At 36.2% G+C, this 21740-nt stretch overlaps 1 protein-coding gene across 3 annotated transcripts in view; it reads left to right on the top strand.

The window, feature by feature from the left end:
- The window catches only part of LOC150102912 (uncharacterized), a 536005-nt gene that overhangs the window by 89739 nt on the left and 424526 nt on the right, over window positions 1-21740 (top strand). The window contains exon 3 of one of the 3 annotated variants that reach the window (XM_090397628.1): window positions 1893-1949. The exons of the other annotated variants lie outside the window; for them this stretch is intronic. The gene's annotated coding sequence lies outside the window, so the exon portion shown is untranslated. The remainder of the gene's footprint in view (window positions 1-1892; window positions 1950-21740) is intronic. 3 annotated transcript variants of the gene reach the window in all.

Raw genomic sequence — 21740 nt, 5'->3', positions numbered from 1 at the left:
CCTTGACCATGTTGTTTAATCTGAGTCTCGGGTCTGGCTTAGTCCCGAAGGCGTGGAAAGAGGGGAAAATAGTTTCACTGCATAAAGGAGGATCCAAGACTATGGTTGCAAATTACCGACCGATCAGCATATCAGGAGTCGTTGTCAAGGTCTTGGAGAAAGTAGTCAAGGGAAAAATACAGGAATGGATTGATGAAAATGAGATACTGTACAGAGGACAGCATGGCTTTGTGAAGGGTAGATCATGCCTCAGTAACTTGCTCAAGTTTTATAACAAGGTGACGGCTGAACTGGATAAGGGAAATGGGTTTACAGTGATACTGCTGGACCTGGCAAAGGCATTTGACAGGATACCACATGGAATTCTAATCCGTAAACTACAACATATGGGAATGGATATAGGGTTGGTGAGATGGATAGCTGGGTGGTTGATGGAGAGATATCAAAGAGTAGTTTATTCAGGAGTAGAGTCCAAAAGACAGCCTGTGACTAGTGGTGTGCCACAGGGTTCTGTTCTTGGACCACTGCTGTTTAATCTGTTCATTAACGATATAGGGAAGGGTCTAAGTGGGACAGTTCATTTGTTCGCTGATGATGCAAAGTTGGGTAGGGCGATAGTGAATGCAGAAGATGTCAAAGTCTTGCAAGATGACTTAGATAGATTGGAGTTCTGGACTAAGGAGAATGGATGTCAATTTAATGTGACAAAATGTAAGGTTATGCATTTCGGAGTGAAAAGATTAGCAGCAGTATACCACATTGGTGGAACTGTACTCCAAGAGATTGATGAGGCCAGGGACTTGGGAGTGTTGGTGGATAGGGAGATGAAGTTTAGGAGGCACATTGCGAAAGTAGCTAAATCAGCTCATCAACTCACTTGGTTGTTGAAAAATACCTTGACGAGCAGAGACAAGCAAGTTATTGTACCTCTGTACCGAGCCCTGATAAGACCTCATCTCAACTCCTGTGCCCAGATTTGGTCACCTCGGTTCCTTCTTGATGGGGAGGAGGTGAAGAAGATCCAGAGGCGAGTGACTAAGATGATAGCAGGTCTATGGAATGAACCATATGAGAACAGGTTGAAGATTTGTGGGTTGCAGAAACTAGTTGATTGGCAGAAGAGGGGAGATATAATTGAGACATTCAAATTGCTAAAAGGATTCTATAGGATTAATTCAGATGATATTTTTGAGATCAGGACTGGTAGTGGGAGAACTAGGGGACACCCATGGAATCTGGGCAAGAACGTGGTTAGAAGGGGGTGTTAGAGCTGGGTTCTTTACTTTTAGAGTGGTAAATGAGTGGAATAAGCTGCCAGAGTGACAGTGAGAGAGTTCAAGGCAAGATATGATAGATACTGTGAGAATGTTGAGCAGTTGTGTGAACATGATGTTTAGGGCCTCCCTCGATGAGTCTAAGGACTCCAGGAGTAGCCCGTAGTAATAATAATAATAATAAAAGTAAACATAGCATACTTATGCTTTATGAAAAGGACACTTTTCATCACATTTGCATTAATAACCCAGGTGTGTGCTCACAAATATTGACTTCTTTGAATAGACGAAGAGATAGTGTAGCGGGTCAATTTCTTAGCATTCCAATCTTTTTAACCCACCCAGAAGGTGAGGCAGTAGCACCTGGAAATCAGTGGCTGTGATTGGTTATTGTGTCAACCAATTCAATCGAACATTGTCATTTGTCATGAGTTGCTGTTTTTGTTTTCTGAGTTTCATCTGTTTTGCATGTGCGAAGTGTGAACTGACATGTTTAGGACACCAATATAGACAAGTTTTTAATATATAATTTTCTATAAATAATTTATAAATTTTTTTGCCCATATTTACAATTGGAAACAGTGTTGATGATCTACTGAATATCCCATTTTCTACCAGAGCTTTTGCAGATTGTATGATTATAGTAAAAGGAGGTTGGAACTTATGTATAAATAAGTAAGTATTTTAGTCTTTCTTTGGTTCAATCTGGAAAAATAATAATTTCTGATTTCTGTGCATATATGGCTGTATTTAAAAATTGTGTCAATATTCAAATTGTCCGTCTCTCGCTCTAGTATTTTTCAATGATAATCTAATCTCACCACGAAGTGTAAACTCTTTGTGCTTCTCAATAAAAATGGTGCACGTGAATCATAGCTATTGTTCATTTGACCTTTATGCTTTCCATATTTAAAATTATATTAATTGATAAATTATTCAACATTATCCTACAATTATAATTGCATTGGGCCAATTAAGATGAGCATTGAAGTGCTATGCGCTCTTAATTCATACAGCAATAAAAATGTAATCACACTGTCAAATTGATGTGAACTTTGTACCAGAGGTTGCATAAGCCACATGACAGCACACCCAACCTAAATAGCCAAATGATGCCACTGATATATATAGGTCACAGGTTTGAATTGAATTCCAATGTGATTATGGATGTTGGTGAATGGCAGCATTGATGAATTTGACACCAGCATTGATGAATTTCAATTGCTAGATCCTAAATGAAGGAATCTTGGAAAGAAATCATTCATTTAGGGTCACCCAACCTAAATAGCCAAATGATGCCACTGATATATATAGGTCACAGGTTTGAATTGAATTCCAATGTGATTATGGATGTTGGTGAATGGCAGCATTGATGAATTTGACACCAGCATTGATGAATTTCAATTGCTAGATCCTAAATGAAGGAATCTTGGAAAGAAATCATTCATTTAGGGTCTAACATATAAAAATTGCAAACATAGAGAAATACCTGCACATCAGTTGTAATTAAAAGTGAAACTTCCTCACTTTATGTAAAAATTTGTATTCTTTATTTAAACACCTTATATTTAAGCTATTGTGATTAATGTGAGATTTCATTTTGTATGTCTTAAAAAAGAGGGATAATGTGAATTAAATTTAAGCCTTACTTAAGCTATGTAAAATCTATTGTGAGTCATCATAAAGCTGTTAAGTATTAATTCCTGGAAGGCCTAAAGCTACACGTGTACAGCGTAATGCTGGCAGGTATAGCTTATTCGGAAAATCACGTAACCATGTATTCCGTGAATCAGAGTGTATCAGCATCATAGAAACGAAGGATAAGCCAAAGGGTGAAATTAGTAAGGATTGTGTGCAAAAAGGGGCTGAAAAAGACGGCACTCTATAGAAGTATAAATGTGGGTTAAGCCTGGAACACAGGCAATCTCTTGGTCTCTTGTCGTATCGTTTTCCTATTTGGTGGTTCGGAAGTTGGAGGGCAGTTTCGCGTAGGGGGGTGAAGTCGGGCAGCGAGCGTTAGTAAAGAAATGAAGCTGAATTCTATGCAAAGCTGAAGGTAAAAATTCCAGTCCTAGCAGAATCAAACCGTAGCTGAAAAGCCCCATCGAGTTGCTCCTGAAACGCAAAGATTTTGAGTCCGTTTCCGGCAGAAAGAATGAAGATAGTGTAACCCCTACGTTGACGTATAGACAGCCGAAATAGAGGAGAAATATCCAGACAAACACGTGGTGCAGAACAACGTGGAAAAAGTTGGTAAGGTGTAATTGTTCTAATTTTGTGTGAATGTTCATTAGAAGAAAGAAGATTGTTTACGATTGTGAAATTTAGTACTTTATTCTAAGGAACTCTGTGAACAGTGTCTAATCAGAAAGTTAACCTCGTTTGTCAGTAAGAAGAATTGTTTAGAAGAGATCTTTTTGTAATGTTGTATGTGATAGGATTAACTTGATGTGATAAGAAAAGTAGAATTTAGTATCTCAGTAACATTTGAATGGTTGTTAGTTTTGTTCTTAAGAGTAATACTACTGAAAGGAATATGCTTAACTTAACATCGTTTACTTTATATCCCAATGTGTAATTACTGTGTTTAGCTTGCCTTATAAGTTTTAATTAGTTCGAATGTGTTAATCTCTTAGTTCGAGTTTTATTTAGTATTGAGCATAATTGAGTGTATGAATTTTGTATTGTGTTTTAGATATTCCAATAAACATGTCATATTTACTTGAACCTGAGTCATGCCTGATTACGATTCCAACTTACCACTTATAAAAATAGAACCTGTTTTGGCGAGAAGGATTTAGAAAGAAAGTATAATTATAGATTTAGGTCATGACTGCAATAATCTGAATCTATACGGCAGTTTAAATAAGATATTGTGTAAGAAAACTAAGAATCTAGTATTGTCTCCCTGAGTAAGGATCTTTTCTACTATAGGATACTGGCTGGTGCAGCAAAATATAAATTCGCCAGTATCCGAAGAGGAAACAATCCTAGATATAAGAATAAGATTAATGTAAGAGAAGAAAGAATAAATAACAATAACGGTAGGATTTTGATTGAATAAGGTTTTAGGTAAGAAAGGATAGACTTAAGTAAAACAACTAATTAAGCATAAATCATATAAAACAACTTTTTAACACAATGCTGGTGTCAAACACCAACATCCTGCTTGCTGGAAGCCTAAAGTGGCTTGTCAGAGTTCCATGTTTGATATCTAGAGTAGGGTAGAATTCTGGTGTATTCAACCCTTATCCCACCTGTGATACTAAGGTATGATTGGTTTGCAATCATTCATAAGTAAGATTCCATAAGAAATATTTTTACATATGACTCATTTAGATGATTTCTATGAAATAAATCTTTCTCTTGGTTAAAATCCTTTTTTAGTGAGAATGACTTCACAACACTGGCCAACAAAAAAAATTTTTTTTTCCCTGCTGATTATGATCTGACACTTGTTTTTTACTAATTTGGGTGCACTGATTTCAAATATCAAACCCATTTTTCTCTATCACGTCAGGTTTTTCCTCTATGGCATTTTCTTTTTGCTAATTTGTAAGTTTTTGATAGTTTTAAGGAGGCAGTACTATTTAGAGGATCAAAAAAATCGATTTTTTAATATTATTTTCTGAAAGTATGTACATTTAAAAATCTGTTCCTAACTTTTTATCAAGAAATTCGAAAAATTCCCGAAGATATAGCTTATTATTCAAAGCGGTGTGCAGATCAGAATCGGCGCTCACCTCTCTCGCTTGTTAGTAAACGAATAAATGCATAAGAACCTGCAGCAGCGCGTACTGGCGCTTTGAATGCGAGAGAGGCTGATAACTGACCTAATACATTTAGGTGATGAAAAGTAGGCGATGACAACTGCCTAAAACAAATGAATGCTATATGCGTCATAGCGGACAAAGAATGATCGAAATCAGTCAATCGTGAAAGTATTGTCAACCTTTATTTATAAATAATAGTTATAAAAAACCTTTATTTATAACTTATAACGTTTCAATAAAGTCTGTTTTTTTTTCTCTTGTTAATTGCATGTTAGTCGGCAGTGAAGAAAATACATCATGTCTACTACTCGAAATTGTGTCAATAGTGTAGATTCCTTCTGCTACATTTGTGTCAGCTTTACTGTTCCCAGTCAAAGGACAAATATCACTGATTTCGTTAAAAAAATGTACTTTGCATACTTTGACGTAAAAATTGCAGATCAGGACAAGTCCTGGGCTCCAAATAAAGTGTGTAAGTCGTGTAGAAAATTTACGACAGTGGAGCAAGGGAAAATGCCAAAAATTAGCTTTTGGCATTCCAATGATTTGGCGTGAACCGAAAAATCACGTAGATGATTGCTATTTTTGTTTAGTTCAGATTTCTGGTTATAATAAGAAGAATAAGAAAAAAATTGTGTATCCAAATCTCGACTCAGCAATTCGGCCAGTTGCTCATTCCAATGAAATAGCCGTGCCAATTTATAAAGGACTTCTTTTACTTGAGAACAAGTATGATCGGGATATGCCAGATGTTCTTGAGGAGCAAGACCCGGATGTTGATTTAGACAATGAAAATTTAATTTCTAGTTCTGGACCGCAATGTTTTACTCAAGCGGAATTAAATGACTTAGTAAGAGATTTGGGCCTATCAAAGGAATCATCAGAATTGTTAGCTTCAAGATTAAATGAAAAAAACTTACTGGAGCAAGATAAAAAGATAACTTTTTATCGTAGCAGGGAAAGTAATCTTGTACAATATTTTAAACACGAGTGTGGGTTTGTTTACTGTAACAATGTGTCAGGTTTACTAACTGAAATGAGTGTTGTACAATATCATCCAAATGAGTGGCGTTTATTTATCCACAGTTCAAGGCAGAAGTCTCAAGTGTGTCTTGCTACACAATGGGAATGTATATGGCTCAATTCCTATTGGCTATTCAGTCCACTTAAAGGAAACATATGAGGACATTAAAAAGGTTCTGAAGTTATTAAAATATACAGACCATAACTGGATCATCTGTGTGGATCTTAAAATGGTGAACTTTTTACTTGGCTTTCAAAGAGGATATACAAAGTTTCCGTGTTTTCTATGCTTCTGGGATAGTCGAGCTAGAAACCAACACTGGAGTCAGAAACATTGGCCTCTTAGAATATCCTTAAATGTTGGAGAACAAAATGTTATAAATCAACCTTTAATCGACAGAGAAAAAATCATTTTTCCACCTCTACACATCAAACTTGGTCTTATGAAGCAGTATATTAAAGCTTTAGATTTACAAGGTGACTGTTTCCAATACATATGTGAAAAATTTCCACGACTTAGTTATGAAAAAATTAAAGCCAGTGTATTTGATGGACCGCAAATTAGAACTTTAATGAGAGACCCAAATTTCATCAACTCTATGAACGAAATTGAGAAAGAGGCCTAGACTTCGTTTACGATGGTTGCGAATAATTTTCTTCGAAACAAAAAAGCGTGCAATTACAAAGATCTAGTGGAAACAATGCTTGAAAATTTCCAGCGCCTAGGTTGCAACACGAGCATAAAACTTCATTTCCTATACAGTCATCTTGATAGATTTCCCGAGAATTTAGGTGCTGTAAGCGATGAACAAGGCGAAAGATTTCATCAAGACTTAAAAACTATGGAAGATCAGTACCAAGGATTCTCACATGATGGCCGACTACTGTTGGAGCATTCAAAGGGATTGCCAAAACAGAATACACAGCAGAAATTGCTACAAACAAAAATTTATTCCCTGAAACTCATGTGTAAGTAAAATTGTTATTTTTTTATAAATATTCTTGTAATTTTTAATGAATATTGTTAAGTAGTTATGTATCTAATTATTGGCCTCTCTCGCATTCAAAGCACCAGTACGTGCCGTTGCAGGTTCTTACGCATTTATTCGTTTACTAACAAGCGAGAGTGGTGAGCGCTCCAATTCTGATCTGCACACCGCTTTTAATAATAGGCTATATCTTGGGGAATTTTTTGAATTTCTTGATAAAAAGTTAGGAACAGATTTTTAAATGTACATACTTTCAGAAAATAATATTAAAAAATCGATTTTTTTGATCCTCTAAATAGTATTGCCTCCTTAAAACTATCAAAAACTTACAAATTAGCAAAAAGAAAATGCCATAGAGGAGAAACCTGACGTTATAGAGAAAAATGGGTTTGATATTTGAAATCAGTGCACCCAAATTAGTAAAAAACAAGTCTCATATAAAAGTCAGCAAAAATTGTGTTGGACTGTGTAATTGCATTTCTAAAATGCATTTTGCTTATTAAAGAGTGCTTGATACCCCCCCTTTCCCCACACAAAAACAACACACACAGTTAACCCATCTCCATATGATGTCATATTGCACTTGTGACTTGACCTTTTGAGGTAATAACAACATGATGTATATGAAAAAATATGAAAATTACTTATCCTTCTGGATAAGTAATCCTAAGATGAAAGTATGGTGCAATACTGTGTTAATCCAAAATGATATGAATCTCTTGTGATAGAATTTTCTATTCTTATGTTCACTCAAAATTGCAGTGTTCAAATATCAGTTTGCTTTATTAGCATTTCATTTTATTTTACAAATTCCCATTAATAAGCAGTTGTTGCTACTTTAACAGTTCTGTTGAAAACTAAATTTAAAATATAAAACAATTGAAATATGTAGGGAAAAAAATCACTAAAGTCAAAACTAGGAGTTATGCAGAAGGATCTCAGATGTATGCAAAATGTAGTTGCTAGTGAATGGAGTTGATGATTGCACTGTATTATTTACTTTTGAAACAATGTATAAATGATTTTCAAGAAATGTAGTGAAATCTTTTCATTCTAAATTTTTAAATTCTAATCACATATTTTATAATAGTAGTGCTGATTAATCAGCCATTACCAAATTGTAATTTCAACATAGGATATTCACAAATAGCAGGTGATATATTTACGATATCACCTGCTATTTGTTTTACATATATACTTCATGGGAATAGGCCATCATGGTTTCTCACAAGAATATTTTATTTAGTAAAGTCTGTGCTTTAAGAAGCTTTTCATAATTTATATTATCAGACCTCCATGGAGTCATAGACTCATTGTAAGAGGCCTCTCTCTCTCACACACACATAGACGCACACCTTATCATGCTGTGCCTTAAATATGTTTGCATTCTAATCATTCACCACTCTCCGTGCAAATAACTACTTTTTCAGTCCCTTGCTCACATCCTACTTATAGTTTCCAGGGATGATTTCTTGATCACCTCTCATCTCTCACTATTCTATGAAAACACTTTTCAATGTTAATCTGATAAAAATCCATTACCAACTTATGTGTCACTATTATATCCTCACCCACTCTTATCTACTAGATTGCAAATTGCATTTTCTCAACCTTTCTTCATACTGAATGTCCCAGAGACCAGAAACCATCTTAGTCAGTTGTCTCTGCACCTTTTCCAATATCATCTGTTCATCGTTTTGAAAACTGGGTGATCAAATCTTTACATACTAGGCCATATTTGGCAAAATCGAGGCCTTATACAAGAACATTAATCTCCTTAAGTCGGTGAGAGTTCTCTGCATTATTGCCAGAATTCTTTCTGCTGTTCTCACAATTTTTCTTCTAAATTTTAGGCCCCAGTCTACCATCACCCCCAGATCTCTTATTCCCTTCACCTCCTTCAATATTTCCAGATGTAGAGTACACCAATTGTGTACTCTACATCTCATCTATGTTTTCTGAATTTTAAAACATTACACTTTGCAACATTGAACTGGTACCCGCATTCATTTGCCCATCCACTCAATCTATTGGAGTCCTCTTGTAAAGCTACAGCACCTGCTCTGCCCCTCATATTTTGCATCAATTGCAAAAAACTGAATATCCCTATTCATATTCCCAAATATCATTAACATACAAGTTAAACAGCAGTTGCACTAAAACAGACCTTTGAAACAGATCACTAGCAACCATTAGCAACTTCCTTCTTCAGGTTATTGCTTTCCCACACACAACTTTGTGATTGATATCTCTCAGACAGACAGCCTCCAATCCAAAGCACTAATTTATTGTCTGACCCCATTAACTATCAACTTATCATGTGGCTATCTATCAAAAGCCTTTGCAGAATCTAAGTATACCAGTGTGTATACATCTCCCTTGTACAATATACACAGGCCTTCTTATTATAATCATTGTCTTCCTTTAGCAAAGCCATGCTGTCCATCAAAGAGAATATCACTATTGTCAACCTAGGTGTGGATTTTGGCTTCACTAACTTCTCAAACACTAACAACATCTGACACACAAATTGGCATATAATTAGAAGCTTGAGTCTTATTACCTGTCTTGTGTAGCAGTACAATCTTGCCTGCCTTCCACTTCTTTGGAACTTGAGCTAATGAAAGACTCATATTAAACAATTATCAAGGCAGATGTCAACTCCCTGGCACATTCCCTCAGGACATGTAGTGATATATCATCAAATTTCACAGCCTTAGTAACATCAAGTTTACTCAATTCCCCATACACCTCCTGCTCACTCAGTCAGTCCCTTCTCTCTTTCCACTGTGCCCAAACTCTGCATGATGTCACATTCATGAGGATGAAATATCTTTATGAACTGTTCATTTAATATCTGAGCTATATCCTCCCTGGTGGTTATCCTTGTACCATTTTAACCAAGCAACATCATCTTTCATAATCATCTTTTTTTTATTCTGCCTGCTACATACTGAAAGAACTCCCTAGTTTTTTTTTTCTCCTCATTAGCTAACTGCTGCTCATACTGCACTTCTGCTATCCTCCTTAACAAATGAGTCACATTTTTTACCCGTTCTTTTTACCTGTCATGCAACAGGTTATTACCACGCATGCTACCTCCATAATGCCTTCTGCCTCTAGATTGCATGCTTAATTCTCTTCATTCATTCATTTTACACCTACCTTTTTTTAACTTCTGATCCTTTAGATACATTTAGATATTGCTTCTGCTAGGTAGTTCTTGAATAGAACCCAAGAAGCATCGATCCTTCCTGCCCAATCCCTCATTCCATGATACTGCTGCATTATGTCTCCTAAGCTTTTCATAATCCTCAGCCTTTATGAACTGCTTTAAGAAAGTTTAACTTCTTCGCCTGTAGAAGTTACCAACAGATTAAAGCCGTTTAACTCTAACTCCCCCCTCCGTATTTACGGACTCCCAAAAATACATAAAGAAAATGTGTCATTATGTCCCATAATGGATGGCATTGATTCCCCCACATACAAATTAGCTAAACATTTGACCAAAGAGCTCATACACTATACTGGCAACACACCATCACACACAAAAAAACTCAGCCCACTTCAAAGCCAGCATAGAAATCCTTACACTCCAACATACTGACATAATGGTCAGCTTTGATGTCTCCTCCTTATTCACAAGTGTCCCACTCAAGGAAACTTTAGAGCTAATCCAAGCTAAATTTTCTCCCGATATCTCTGTCCTATTTCAGTTCACAATGAATTCAGGCTATTTCGTTTGGCAGGGAAAATTCTACAAACAAATAGAGGGGACAGTCATGGGTTCACCAGTCTCTCCACTCTTGGCCAATTTTTTTATGGAAACCTTTGAGGAAAAAGCCTTAGCCTCTGCCCCACAAAAACCAACCATATGGCTTTGCTGCGTTGATTATGTGTTCGCTATTTGGCCACATGGCTCTGAAACACTCCTCTCCTTCTTAACACACTTAAACAACCAACCCCCCAGAATCAAGCTCACCCTGGAAAAAGAGGAAAACAACAGTCTCCCTTTCCTAGACACACTAGTCACCCACCAGCCTGATGGAACCTTGGCTTTCTCAGTTTATAGAAACCCCACCCATACAGGCAGATACATTCACCAACAATCCCCCCCCCTCACAACAATATGGAGTGGTGAAAACACTATACAACAGGGCTAAACTGATCTGTTGTAACAACATGGCCCTAGACACTGAACTAAATCACATCCTCAACACTTTCTCAGCCAATGGCTACCCCCCCCCCCCAAAAAAAAAAATCCAAAAAATATTAAAACCTATAAACCACAGCCCCCCCCCCCCTCCACAACAAGGATTACTCTAAATCCATCACCATTCCCTACATCCGAGGCACCTCGGAAAAAATTACCAAAATCTTAAAAAAACATGACCTGACCTCCTGTTGCAGGCCATACAGAAAATTGGCATCCCTTATCTGCTCCACTAAAGACCAACCACTTCCCCTAGACCTACCTGGTGTATACCAGGTCCCTTGCAGCTGTAAACTCTTACTTTGGCCAAACAGGCAGGACAGCGAATATCAGAATTTCTGAACACAAGGACTACATCCGTTTTCACAAGTACAGCCATTCTGGTCTTGCAGACCATGCTTTGGATACACGCCACAGAATACAGTGGAAGAAAGCTACAGTAATACACTGTAGCAAATACAAATTCGAAAGACTATTTATGGAATTAGCCTCAGCCCTAAGAAACTTCCCAAACCTCAACAAATTGGTTGTATGCAACTGCCCCAAATTTGGGAGGCTTACATCAGCAGACCTTCAGCCCAATGGCCAAGAACACCTATTTAGCCCACTAGAGGGCACCATCAGGACTTTTAGGAGAACAATAGCTTCATCTCTTCATTCTCAAAAAAAAATCCAAAAAATATTAAAACCTATAAACCACAGCCCCGCTCTGCAACAAGGATTACTCTTCATTCTCAGTTACTGTGTTGTAGTGCCTACATGCACGTGCCTTTTTTTGTAAGTTCCTTTTGAAGATGGCAACGTGACGTTGCCGAAATATCGGAAATATTTATTAAAGTGTAATTTAATTTATATTCGTATCTACGTTGTTCAATTTCTTAAGTGATTTAATAATGCATAACCAACGTATAAGCCTGTCTACGAGAATCCTCAGCCTTGTAGTTCCACATGTCCTTTTCTCACAGAATTCCTCGTAGAGCTGGCACCTCAGGTAATCATTTCATGGTCACTATAATGAACTGGGAGATTCGATTTTTTAACAACATCCTCTCATAATGTGATGAGAAATCCAAGACCTGTAATCCTCACATGCCCTCTGTTACGTACTGCCTAAGATAGTTGTTCTTCAATAACTTTAGAAATTCATTTTTTTTTTCCATTTCCAAATGCGGTCTCGTCATCTCAGTTTATTTTCTCATAATGAACATCATCATCACTCTTTCCTGTTTGCTTGGATAATTTGCTTATACATCTCATTGTCACTGTCCTCCACATTACCAGGTCTCTAGCAACATCCAATAAATATTTCACTCTTTCCACCTCTACCTTACACTATACTGCCACAAAACGACTGCTACTATTTCTCCATTGCATTGGCACCTCATGGGCATAATTCCATTTCTATCATCAACAGTACTCTACCTCCCATTTTGCCTTTTCTATCTTCACAGAAAACATACCTTTCTTTCTCTATTCTGTCAGGATGCCATCCTTAGCCAGCCATATCTCACATATTCCAATAATTTTTGGGTGAACGAACTCAGTCAGTGCAAGAATTTCATTCTTCTCCTTATTCCTGGGTCTATAACAAATTCCACTGAAACCATTTCTTTGATGACTCCTCCATGCTTTCTTCCAGCCATTCTTCTCTCTCATTACCCATCATTGAACTCTCTCTCTTCAGACCCAAATGCTACCCCAGCATCCCAGACCAGCCCATTCATTTCTTGTCTACTCGCATATTAACTTACTCTTCCAGCACCAACCTTTCTCATGCTGCATTTCCCTGTCTGTCCTCTCCTCACTCAAAACAGCCTCGCCTGCTCCCTATATGGGAACAAAAAGGTGTTAGCTTGATAGCCATTGATAAACACTCCATCAAACCCCAACTCTTCTGCTCTTCCATATTGCTTCTTACTTGCTACAATCCATTCTCTACAGTTATTACTCTTCCTTCCAGCATCACCCATATATAGTGCTATAGGTTGACAAACCAACCTCTCATGTATGGGCTCAACATTTAAAAAAAAAAACACCTTCTCCAGATGACGTGCACCTAAACCATTCAAATGGCATTCGTATGTCATAATATACCAAATGGTATATTGTAATTCTAGTGGAAAGACTTAGACGTTGGTTATTCATTATTACTAAATAGTTTAGGGAAATAACAACGTAGACTAGGATATACATTAAAATAACTTTTTAATACAAATCCAATATTTCGGCAACGTCAAGTTTCCATTTTCAACAGGAACTTGTGAAGAAGACGTGCACGCAGGCACAGCAAACTTTGGCTGCATGAGACTGCCTCAAATTAGGGAAACCTACATCAGAAGACCTCAGCCCAATCGACCAAGAATACCAACATTGCCCGCTAGGGGGCACCAGTAGGACTTTAGGAGAAAGAATAGCTTCCTGCTTCGTCCTCATTTACTGTTTGCTGTGCCTGCGTGCACGTGTCTTGCTCACAAGTTCCTGTTGAAAATGGCAACGTGACGTTGCCGAAATATTGGATTTGTATTAAAAAGTTATTTTAAGGTATATTGTAATAATGGAAAAAGTTTTTTTTTTTTTTTTGAGGTAGAGAGCTACTTAATAAATGTAAGGATAAGTAATTCTAGGAACCTGAAGAAATTATATAGTAAGATTGACCATTGATTTTATTAGCATCAACAGTAAGTCTGATACAAAATTGGTAATACTGTATGTCAACTGGGATCTGTTTATCTAAAATTACCAAAAAACTGCCTTGTATGTGAATACAGATCTGTTTTGTTTTGCCATTCATTGCCAGGTTAAGGTTTAATGACAAAGTAAATTTATAAAGTGGCTCTCTACAAAATATGCATAAAACAGTATATTGTTTAACATAGAAATTTACAGTTTTATGTTACTGTAACTTGAAGTATCAGTTACTAAATTTTTATCACACTATTAACTCATTTAAACTGAAGGTTAACCTTGGCATAATGACAAGTATTGGAAAAGATGTACCATGAATTTCAGAGACTTCACTCTGGTAGCTCATGTTTACTTAATACAAAAAATAATAAAGCTTTTCAAAAATGTAAGTTTCTGTGGGAAGCTTTTGATATTGTGACCACATTTTAAGGTAAAGAGTTTAATAAAAATAAGCAATTATAGCCCTAAAAGTTTTGTAAGTCAACAGACTTACAAAACTTTTCATTGTCAAGGATACTAGTAAAAAAAAAAAAAATTGCTGCAGAAAGAGGAAAACCCTGTTCTCCAGCAAATTTGTCCTGAAATATTAAAAAAGTGTTCGATACAGTGTTTGAATAGTCTTACTGTGCCCAGTGGGAAAAGGTTTATAAGTAGATCCACTGTGTCATCCCTGGGTACATGGGTGAAAAGACTGACTACATCTATACTTGCTAAGATGTGTCTGAAGGCTCTATATTTATATCTTTTATCTTTTCAATAAAATATAAGCTATTTTTTACATATGAATGTTTTTCCTATATATGGTGATATCAGGTTCGACAGATATTTTGCTAAGTTTGGAGTTGGGAAAATCTCTCCCATCCACAATTGGCCATAACGGAATATCTTTTTTTTTTTTTTTTGGATATTTTTGGTGTGCCATAAATTCTTGGGACTAATGGATATTTTGATGATAAAGATTTTTTAGAACTCTTCTGTTCAATTGAGATCAGGTCATTAGTTTTGTTATGTATGTGTCATGCTGGATTCCACTCTAAGAATAAATAGGTGCTGGAATCTTCTAATAGGCTGTTAATTTTTCTTACATATTTGTTTGTACTCATAACCACTGTTACATTTAATTTGTCTGTCTTAACTATGTTTTTATCTTGTCACTTCACACCATCATCCATTACAAAAGATAGGCATGTTTAAAACATTACAAAATAGAGCAAACAATATATCCAGCATGTCAATTAAAAGGAATGAAGAACTGCACTACCCAAGGCAGAACCTCACACTCAATAGTTATGAACCCAAGATGATCAACAAAATTCTTAATATACCTCCTGCAGCTCCTTTACTTAAACAAGATTTTAAGAATGCAGTCACGCTACCTTACATCAAGAATTTACAGTGTGGTTATTTTGCTCCATGAGTACAACATCAAAGTGGTTTTTTTACCTTTGCATAAAATCACTAGATTCTTACCTCCACTAAAACCTCTACATCATCTCATGAAAAATCCAGGCATTTAGAAGATTCATTATTCTTGTGATATTTGCTATGTTGACTAGACAGAAAAGTAGGGGGAGATCTGCATGTCTGAACACATTCAAGATGTTGAAAAAAAGGGCAGCATAAATCAGGCTTGGCATCGCACACAACTATCACAGGCCATCGAGTAGTTTGGCAACAAACAAAAATGCAATGTATTGGTCATAATCGTTTTAGAAGAAAATTCAAGGAAGCCTTGCAAATGCTTAGGATCCCCCATACAATGTAACAAAAATCAAAGCTTAATCTTATACCAAGTTTGTGCTTTCATTAAAAATCTAACTACCATGGACCTAGGATACGATACACATGACAGCAAGAACTAGCACTGTTCCAACATGCACGCACGCACGCACACACACACACACACACAGAGAGAGAGAGAGACAGAGTAATGAATTTAACGTTTTTATTCTGATTACTTATTTGTATGTATCAATTGTCAAGTTATGAAGTGTAATTAATTGTTTCTAGTCTCTTGTTGTGCATAACTTATTTTTACTAGTACCTGATAATGTAAGTCCGACTCATGAACCTCGTAGGGTTATAATTACTTATTTTTATTAAACTCTCTATTTACCTTAAAATGTGATATCAATACCCAAAGCTTCTCACAGAAAACTTTTTTTTTTATCATTATTTTTTTTGGTTTTTTTTTGTGAGCCAATATTTTTAAATCAGATATGTTGCAATTTTAGTTTTTCTTATGTGATATCCTAATTGCAGTGTTATAGGTAAAAACTTTGCCCATATCATGAATTTATTTTATATCCCCCTCCCTCCTCCGTTGAAAAAAAAAATCAAACAAACTGGGAACTGTACGAGAACAAAACATCACATGCTATGCATACAGCTGTATTCTCTGAGGCAGTGTAAATGAACTAACTTAATTTAGAACAAATATAAAAAAAATTCTCTCCTAAAGAATTGTAAAAAGGTGTATTTCATAATAATATTCTTTATTATGGTATTCAGTATCACAGCAATGGAATCTACACTAATTTTGACTTATGTTTCATTGTCAGTATCTTCTTTATTTGTAACATTTTTTATTATATAACATTTGTATCATTTAATATTTTTATTTTGTCTAGTCTGCAATGAATGTGGTCTGATTTTAATCAAAATTGATATTTTTATAACAAACCTCCATATAATCAACAGACTTATCAGTGAGGTGAGCAGCACTCAGAGAGCATCATTAACCTCATTTACACCCATTCATCCTGTCCTGTTAGAGCAGAGTTGTTACATGCATTAATATCCAACTAGCAGCTTGAGAGTTAGAGTTCAGATTCCACTGTGGGCATGGGTGTTTGTGATCGTCTTTAGGGTAGTTAATTTCATTGCCTTGTTTGAGACCACTGTCCCACTTATTGGAGGCCTGAAGCGGTTTGAAGAAGTTCCACATTCGGCCTCTATAGGAGGGTTTCCAGATTATCTAAAAAAATAAAATATACAGAAAAATTTTGTAAAATTACGTAATAAAAATGGGGAAATGTTTTAGTCTACTCACGGTACTAATGCGCTATTTGTTTACAACTTTTTGTGCATTAGAGTCTCAAAACACTGGTTCATGGATTCACTATGATGGTCAGCATGGATTTGTGAAGAGTAGGTGTTGCAATATACTTTAATTTTATTATATGGTGACAAATGTGTTGTGTAAGAGAGATTTAAATACAGTGATAATGTTAACTTTGCCAAAGGCATTTGAAAGAAGTTGTGGAAGATGGGGATGGATAATATGTTGGTCTGAAGGTCTGCTCTTTGAATGATCAAAAAAAAAAAGTAAGGTAACTAGCAATGTGCTGCAGGGTGTGCTGTTTAACTTATGTTAATCATACTTCAGGTGGGTTGACTGGGGACCTCCAAGTTTTTTTGCTAATGTTGTTACAAAAGTAGAGAGAAATAAAAGGAACATTGCTGATATTAATGATCTTCAGGAAGATTTTATTTGAATTTTACTTTGGACAGATGAATGGTGTAGTAGTTTTAATATTAATAAGTGCAAGGTCATGTCTGTTCCTGTAGGTCATAAAGGTGTGCTGAAGAAGGCTGTGAGTAGATTTTTTTCATGGAGAGTGGTGGGTGATTGGATCGTATTGCTAGAATGATTCATGAAAATTGATAGTTAAGTGAACCTCCAATAGGGAAAGTTTTCTGACTCCATATGGAGGCTGCTGTAATAACAGCATGCTATTGTTAAATTTCTCTTTACCTTATTTTAAATTAAATTCTTACCTTGTGTGTGTGTTTGTTGTGTTTATAATTTGTTATTATTAAAACTTATTATCTTTAGTGAATATCCCTATTACTTGATATAAATTCTCGCACTTGCTTTCACCCTTTTAGCTCTGTGACCACTACTTAAATTGCTCACGTATGCAAAACTTGGTAGACAAAGAAATTGCCCACGGCTAGAGCCAAATTTCTTTGATACAAATCTGGAATTAACTCCATGTCAGAATATGGAAAAATTTGTTTGTTAAAGCTGCGCCATCCAAATTCTTAGACATTTGGGGTTAACATTCAGAATGACACACTATTCGATAATCAAACATTTAAAATTCCCTATTACAAAAAAAAAAACTTCGTATATCTTTACTCTTACTGCAGTCGTTGCGTTCTCTACACATGCAACTTGGACCTCGCATATGTGACTGCCTGGGGTCATCTCTTTAAGCCGATTATCTCGTTGTATACTTAGATCTAACTTTCACTAAATTCCAACCCTTATCGGTTTTACAAGGACACTTAACAATATGATACATAGGAGAATTTACAATTAAATGATTATTTCGTTACTTCTGTCAACAATTTCACTTATACCTATGTACAAGCATTTTCTCCAGGAATTTTTTTTTGTACCTGTTAAATCTGAATGAAATATTTTACAATATAATAAACCTTTCATTCAAGATTTCACACTATTTTACTTTTGAACTGCCCCAAGTTAATTGTACTTGATAAATTAGTATCCTACTGTAGCACTGTATTAAGTAACATATCTTAAACTATTTGACACTGTTGTCAATAAAGTTTAAGAGAGATGAGTTCTTTGCGATAATATATTCAGGAGCCAAAATATTAGATACTTGGAAAATACCAATCACCAGTAACACACAACTAATGACTCATAGTATGCACCTGATAGAAATAAGTAGTGCCTGCTTGCTGAAGATAACTGTATTCAGGCATTTGATGATGAGCAAAAGTCATGGCTTAGAATAGGAATGATATTGGGAATTCTATCAGTCAATTAGGAAATCTCAGAAACCATGCCATTTTTGGATAATCATGTGGAACAGCATCTCAGGTATACCTAAAATGATGGAATTAATAAAAACTAAGTCACTGTAAGACAGGTAGCTTTTTTAAAAATCATTGACTTTTCTGTTAACATCAGTAATCTTTTCTTTGTGTGATATCTGTTATCAAAAAATAATATTCCAATCCTATGACAATATTAACACTGATGTGTGGCTTCGTGGTGACTTCCATGACAACTGGAATTTTATATATATACTAGGGGGGATCCGTCCCCCTGATGCCTACGCCCCCCAAGTTCTGGACTGGTAGGCCGGTTCTGCTTGAATTCTGATGACTCGAAAGGGGGATTCCTCCCCATGGCGACCCCCCCCCCCCGAGTTCCGGACTGGTAGGCCGGTTCTCCTTGAATTCTGATGACTCGAAAGGGGGATTCCTCCCCGTGGCGCCTACCGCTCCCCCCCCCCCCCCCGAGTTCCGGACTGGTAGGCCGGTTCTCCTTGAATTCTGATGACTCGAATTTTGAAGACTCGACACTCAGGGTAGCCCTGAGTTTCAAAACATTTCAAATAACTTGACAAAAAACATGACACAAAAACGTTACAAAAAAGCCTTATAATTTTATATTATAGAGTAGATATACTCACGTTTTTAACACTGCAACTCGAAAAAAACGTATAATACGATATATTTGCATATACATGCTTTGTATGCCAGCCATTGTCCGAGCAGTTAGGTGTCGGAGAGCACACTGCATATAGGAGCCCCGAAGCAGCACACAAAAGTTATATGTTTGGTTTCAGGTTCCTGGATTTCCTACTTTTGGTGCACGCATGGTATTAATGCACCCATAGATATCCTTCCTTTCCTCAAACTGCTTGTTATTTTTTGTTTAAGAGTACTGTATTTACCTCATTCCAAATGCACTCAAGTGCAAACCTCGTGCTGACGTAAATCATAACAAAAACAAACTACGTATTTGCATTCATTAAGAGAAACTGATCAAGTTTCTTTAGAGTTTTCATTACGAAGAGTAACTCTTTGGGATACGGATATCACTTGATAGCCGAAAATTATTAAAACATCGAGATTATATTTCAGCACATTTTTATTTCTTTTATTGAGTATTAGTGAATAATTACAGGCAATAGTTAAGCTGGACTTAGTATAGTACTTATCAGTTACATACAGTAACATGCCCTACTTGAATTTCTTAAGTGACGTCTCAAGATATTCAATCGTACCTTAAATTTGGCTGACGAGCATATATTACATGTTAGAATAAAAAGGCGTTCCAAGACGTAAAATAAACTATATATTCGTAATAAGTGGGTTACCGAAATCACTTGGGATCTGTGAAAAATCCTTGGGATATCTGAATGAGGTTAGCTATTTGGCCGTCGTTCTGTATGCTCCCTCAACAACCACCTGTCGAACAATTCGCAGTTATAGGCCTTCTCAATTTATGCTTTAGTAAAATTGCGAACTAATATAATCTTTCTGTTTCAGAACTAACAATTCACTCTGATCCCAATTTATCTAGCATTCAATCACTTCCCAAATCTTTGCACCTAAAAAACCTTACTGAAAATCTTTTTTTTTTCTCATGCTTATTTACACCTAACTCAGGTAAGGGGAATGGGAATAGATTTTTCTCTGATCTTGTATTTCACTTAATGTTAACTATTTTTTGAAGATGCAGCAATGGGCTAAAAATATGGCTTAGGTAACAATTCTATGTCAGTAAACTTCAGATATAAGTTTATATCAGAAGAGGAGGATACACAGACTGAACTCTCACTAATAGCCAACACATTATCACAAAATGGATATCCTCAAAACATCATCAAAAAATATCTATACGGTGACAACCCCAGACAAGAAGATTCACGCTCCCAGCACATTTCTACTGTAGTGATCCCTTTCATCAAGTCAATTTCTTATCATATAGCCAGAATACTAAGAGCCTACAACATCAGAGTGGTCTTCAAACCAACCACCAGCATCAGACAAGTTTTAGGAATCCCCAAAAGATAAGGTGCCTTTCTACAAATATCCAGGAGTATATTACATTCCTTGCTCTTGTGGTCTTGCCTACATCGGACAAACTTCACGGAGTTTAGAAATCAGACAAAAAGAACATGTTGGTGATGTAAACCACAACAGAAATATCTCTTCCGGCTTAGCACATCATTTCTGTACATCTAACCACACGATAGCGTGGCAAAACTGCTCCATGCCATATCTGGATGACGGCTACAGACATCGTTTATTCAAGGAAGCCACAATAGTGTTAATAACCGGTGGAAACCTCAACAGAAATCGGGGTGCAGTCCTAAACATTTCGTGGAAAAACCTGATCCTCTCTCTAAATCAATCTGAACTACAGCTAGCCAGTAATTACATTACACGTTTACAACAAACACACATGCGTGATAATGAATAAGAACAATAAGTCCTCTGTCATGCGAACGTGTAACCTTAGCTACTTAGTTGGTTTACGTTTTTTATGTTCCTTTCGATTTGCATTTACTAGTTTTCATGTCTCCGTAAACGCCTTTGAAAAGCCAGACAGTTTGCTGGCGAAACTCTTAGGCTCTAATGCAGTTTTGTTTTTCGTAAATAGTCAGTAATTAATAAATAGGTTTGTATTTGAATTATATAAACGACCAAATATGTTTAGTTTAAACCAAAGTACCGTGTCACAAATATTAATGTTAAAATTAATTGTGGAGAAAGAACTTATTAAAAATAAATTTTTATACCTGTTTTATTGACTTTCGAGAAAGCATTAGACAGTATTGATCAGAAAGTGGCATCGGCTGTACTCGAATCTTATGGAGTGAACAGGAACCTGATATGTGTCTTGCAGAACAATGACAATGCAGAGGCTGCTGTAAGAAACTGTGAAGAAATAGGAAGATAGTTCCGTTGGAACAAGACAAGGAGACCCATATCCCCCAAGCATCTTTATCAT

The sequence above is a fragment of the Typopeltis vanoorti genome, chromosome 9 (genome assembly GCF_054136105.1).
Source record: "Typopeltis vanoorti isolate ZY-2024b chromosome 9, IOZ_Tvanoo_1.0, whole genome shotgun sequence".
NCBI classification, from domain to species: domain Eukaryota; kingdom Metazoa; phylum Arthropoda; class Arachnida; order Uropygi; family Thelyphonidae; genus Typopeltis; species Typopeltis vanoorti.
Note: the sequence above shows the minus strand (reverse complement) of the source record. Positions and strands in the feature narration are given on the sequence as shown.